At 33.4% G+C, this 5712-nt stretch overlaps 1 pseudogene; it reads left to right on the forward strand.

The window, feature by feature from the left end:
• LOC150029895 (uncharacterized) lies at window positions 1-3039 on the forward strand (annotated as a pseudogene).
• The last annotated feature ends 2673 nt before the right edge of the window (window positions 3040-5712 follow it).

A 5712-nucleotide genomic window follows, 5' to 3' on the forward strand; every position in this document is an offset into this window, starting at 1 on the left:
ATGCACATTGGTGAGAATAAAAAGAAAATTTCATATATTTCTTATTTTCATAAAATTATATTTCTATTTCTATTATTCCTATTTCCATAAATTATAAGTTTAGTTATTTTTAATTTAGCTATTTATAAGTTCAGTTATACTTTATTATTTTATTATTATATTCATTTATTTATTTTTTATTATTATATTTGTATATATATTATATTTTCTCCATATCCGTTGTACTCCATTGTACTCCTCAATTTCACAACACGTTATCAGCACGAGCTCTTGTTACTTCCATCGTTGAAGGTAGATCGGTTTTTTTCTCTTTATTAGAATTAATAAATTAAATGTTTTTTTTCATATTTAGTACATATTAAATTTATAATATAAATACAATATTTTGTGATAGTGTTACCATGACAAACCTTACAAAATTAGAATTCTTAGCCCTTGACATTAATGGCCATAATTATTTGTCATTGGTGCTCGATGTCTAAATGCACCTGGATATTATGAATTTTGGAAAAATAATTAAATAAGAAAATACGATATCCAGCCAAGACAAAGCAAAAGCTTTGATTTTCCTTTGTCATCATCTCCACGAGGGATTAAAAATGGAGTATCCTACAATCAAAGATCTATATATCTTGTGGAAAATTTTGAAAGAAATGTATGATCTGAAGGAACTCTGAATGTAAAGAACCAGTGAGCGAAAGTAGATCGTTCCAAATTCCATTGTGAAAGAACATACACATTTACAATCAAACAGAATAGTTATGCATCAAAGACTAAATTCCAACATGCTTCGAAGAATAAACACAAAGGGATCAAGTACAATACCTTTGAAGAACCTTTTTCTTCTAGTATTTCCATCGATCGAATGCCAATGCATCCAACAGCACGAACGCAACGATCAAACCCAGAAACAGCACGAGCTGGCAAATACTCTATCACAATCGAGTAAAACTCAATCCTCGACCCTCGAAGAGAACTCGACACTACCACAAGACTACCTTGGTATTCTCGGTGTGAGAATCCAAGAGGTGTGGGCTCTATATGGATTTGAGAAGAGGGAAGGAGGAACTAGACGATCGAGTAGGTGGCAAAAGGAATAAGCCTATCATATAACTTGGGTACTCGATCGTTTAGTAGCGAGTAACTATCGTATAGAAAAACTTGATCGGTCGTTTACTCTCAAAAAGTTATCTGATAACTTGAGCTTTTTTCGCGTGGAATGAAAAATGGAAACAATTTTTATATTTATTCAACAGTTGCCATAAACCGATTAAAACCTCCCACTAAGGTGGTTATTTGGAGAAAACTGAAATTCAATGATCTCATAATTAATTTATTATAAATAAATATAATAACTAATTTATCATATTGTATTTATAATCTATAGTTTTAATATTACATCATATGCAACATATAAACTATAGTTCTTTTTCTCCTTTATGGCATTTAATATAAATCATATTTATATTAATTTCTCCAATCAAATAACGTATCAAATACATCAAATCAATTATATCATATATAATTTAATTAATTTAATTAAATCATATATAATCAAATTCCCTCTTGTTAATTTGAACACTTCAAACTAACCCAAAAACTGATTCTCAACATGAATCCATTGAGTTACCAAGGAGACCTTATGGACCTGTAGCTTGAACCTCCAACGGTATGTGAATAACTTACTAAACTCTTTAATCACGATATCCACCATCTGTTAACTGTCAAGCACTCCACTAAAGACTGACAGCTGCACTCTTCGTAGTACAAATTATTTTTTGTCCATCGGATATAACCAATAAATCGTACGATGACCCTTCACAAATCGCTTGTAAGTACAGCTGGACCAACTTACCGTTTTGCCCTTATAGTTACATTTAACTCCTTAAATACCATTGATTCCTCTAATGAACAATATATCATAGTCCCACTATGAGTAAACCCTTCTCAGGCCAAGAGAAGGTGTGGCGCCACATTGTTGAAGCCCCGAAATCAGCCCTTAAGGGAGCAATTTATCTACTTACCCCTGCTTCGGGGAAGGAGTGAATTCCGTCTTGTGTAGCTGAGTTCCCAGCTCTCCAATCAGACGAATCCCTAAAGTGGTAGGTTTAAATCGGCGATCTGGCCACTTGCACCTATGTAAATCAAAGGACCGCCCTCATAGGCAGAAGTTCACAACTCACTCAGGATTAAGGGCATGTTACCTATGGTCATCCTAGTGAAATGAAAGTCTTTGTCATGAACAGCGTTATTTAACCAGACTAAACATTTCGTGGTCCGGTTTTATACAAGCTCCTTTGTATAGAGTATCCTCACTCACGTGTTTAATACACAAATGATCAGGATCATAACATTTGTAGCACTTTACAAAATTTGTAATACCTACAAAATGGACCACACTTGTAGTGTCACCAAGATAAGGTTTCCCTCCTTTATTTATATACTACAGACCATTTAGGTTATCACTTAAAGCACGATCCCCTTATATGTCTCTACATATATGCTTAAGTTTCAACGATAATCAGGGATCTTAGTTTATTAGTTTGTGGTTAATGCAACTAAAATATCTCATATTTCATAGATTGAAGTGAATAAAATATCTCATATTATAAATCACAAAACTGTTTGTTCATACAGATGTTTAAAAACTATAGGACCCTACGAGATTTAGGGCATAAAATCTAACATGATCATCAAAAGACAGTTATTCTTCCTAAAGCCCGTTATGAGTGGATGCATTTGAGGCTACAAGATTTTAAATCAGTAAGTGATTACAATTTCGTATTATTTAAAATCAGTTCAAAATTTTTGTTATACGGAGAAAAAATTACTAATGCTGATATGTTAGAAAAGATATTTTCTACATTTTATGTCTCAAATATGTTCTTGTAGCAACAATATTGAGAGAAAAGTTTTAAATAGTATTCTGAATTAATTTCATGTCTTCTCATGGCCGAACAAAATAACAAATTATTGATGAAAAATCATGAATCTCAACTAACCGAAACGACACCATTTCCTGATGTGAATATTGTATGAGTTTTAATAATAATCGTAGTCTAGGTCGTGGTAGCGGTCAAGCTCGAGGTCATGACCGTGGTAGAGGAAGAAATAATTATTATTTTCGTAGTAGTCGTTTTAATCATTCAAATTTCAAAAGAACCACACAAAACAATGATCGCAAAGGAAAAGCTCCACAAGATAAGAGTTCAACGAGTGTTGAAAATAAATGCTTCCAATGCGAAATGACTAGGCATTGGTCACGTACCTGTCGTTCGTCAAAATACTTAGTTGACCTTTATCAAGTCTCCCTGAAGAAAAAAGGTAAAATGTGAAAGCAAATTTTGCATACTAGGATAATGATATATTTGACCCATCCCATATGAGAAATTTGGATGTGGCGGACTTTTTTGAATCTCCTGAAGAGAAGATTGGCGCAGTTGATGGAACATCAAGTGTTTCTTTTGATTTTGAGAATATCTAGACTTAATGTTGTTGTTTTCTTTTATCTATCTTTATTTTTTTTTAGTAACTTTTGTATATTTTAAGTGTTGTTTTTCTCATTGTAATTATTTTCTTTTAATGAAGAAATATGGATCATTTTCGTATGTTGGGTGTTTCAAAAATGAGCAAAGAAGATCTATGTCTGGTAGACAGTGCAACTACACACAATACTTACAAATAATAAATATTTTTCCCAATTGACAATTGTTCAGAATCCGGGATTGGTGTTGTCGTAACCGCCCCCGGCTCAAGTAAGAATAATTTATTTTCACCGATCCAACAGTTGTACCACAAAAGCAGTAAAGTAGTAAGATCGGGGTCGAATCCACAGAGAGACTGTTGAATCAACTTAGGAAAATTTGTGAATTCCACTTAAAAAAGGGTTTTTGATGTTTTGTTTTTGTTTTATAAAATAAATTGACAAAAAATAGAGAAAAGCAAGAATTAGCACTGGAAAGGGTTGAATCAAATTGAGGGGAAAATCTTGGGATTAGTTTGCATGCTTTTAATTTTCTATCATTAGGCACTAGTTAATTTTTCTAATTATGTGAACCCCTCAACCTATTAGAAATTCTAATAGCCCAATTAGCCAATTTTGATAAAAATCCAAACCAACCTAAGTCAATTTAAAACTTTTCCTTCTTAGCAACATACAAGTTAAAACTGAAAAGCGTTAAAAAATGGTTCAATTGTTGAGACATACTACAAGCCAAAAATCCATATCTTATAGTATGATTTATTTGGAAAAGATTATACTAGGGCATACATGAGTTTGGCCAGAAAAAGTCTAGACCCTAAACATGCAATCTTAATACATGCAACTTAATCAATCAATAATGCATAGGCGAGAATGATTTTGCAAACAAGAATTTTAACAAATTAATTTGTTAGAAAAATTCATCAAAACACTATTAATATTAAAACAAATCCACCCAAGGGTTCACAACAATTGAATAAATTAAATTAGTAACCTTCAAGAATAAAGAGATACAAACTATCCCAAGAAAATTACCTAGCCTCTAAAAGGCATATCGGAATTACAATAATCGAAAGAAAGTTGAGGCTGACTATGGCGACAATTGCTCAACAATTTGACTTCAATGGCTCCTAAAACCGGACTAATCTCCCAAATTTTACTTTATTCGGAGGTGTATTGCAATGTGTATGAGGTCTTTACAAGGTTGACCCCAAGCGTCTTATTTATAGGTTTCACGCAGTGTCGTAACGCTTAGAAATAGTGTTGCAATGTTGTGGCACAAATTGGAGAGCGTCAAGGAGGCGTTGCAACGGTCTCTCCCACGCTCGGTTGTGGTGCGCGCGACACCAAATTCCCATCAATTGTCATAGCGTCGCAAATTTTTGAAGGAGCATTGCAACGCTGAGTGTTTTATCTCTCATCATTGAAGTTCAAACGTCAGGCGGTGTTGCAATAGTGGCGATAATCCAACTTTAAAGCTACTGTCTTACAGCGTCGAATGAGCGTTGGACTTAGGCTTATGAAGAGTGTTGCAACACTGGAACAGGCCAGACTTGTCCTTTTGCATCTCAGCTCCATTTGGTGCATTTGACTCCCAGTTTTTCCCTCCTTTTTGCTTGATTCTTCATCCTTACAACACACTTGCTCCATTCGGTCAATTCTTCTACAAAATAAGACAAATAAAGCACAAGAATTACCCAAATATAGGAAATTTAAGGCCATAAACTTAGCTATTTTTAGAGCTAACAACAATGTTGAAAGTAAAAGTAAATACAATATCAGGTTCTGCAAACTTGATCCAAGGTTTTAGAAAAACAAATATTATTTTGCCTAGAGGAATGAAATTTATATCGTGGTAACCAGTGTTGGTTGAGGATGAGTTTATATCATAAAAAATTGATATCTCAACACAACAAGTTGTCATTGATGAGTTTGGAACACGCCAGAAGCGTGGTAGACCAGTGGGTTCCAAAGATAAAAATCCTCGAAAACGAAAAATAATTAATAGTGAAAAAGACTTGGTTGATGATGTAAATACCCATGAATAAATCCTCGACATGACTAGTAAGGAATTAAACTAAGATATTTAATTGACTTGACTGTGTATAAAAGTCTGGATATGCATCTTATGGATGTAATCACAACATATTTATATAGATCTCTTGATAATGATATTTATATGAGAATCCCAGAAAGATTTAAGATACCTGAAACATATACATCAAATTCCC

This window comes from Benincasa hispida, unplaced genomic scaffold (genome assembly GCF_027475165.1).
Source record: "Benincasa hispida cultivar pf3 unplaced genomic scaffold, pf3_genome.v1.1 HicScf824, whole genome shotgun sequence".
Classification (NCBI taxonomy): Eukaryota; Viridiplantae; Streptophyta; class Magnoliopsida; order Cucurbitales; family Cucurbitaceae; genus Benincasa; species Benincasa hispida.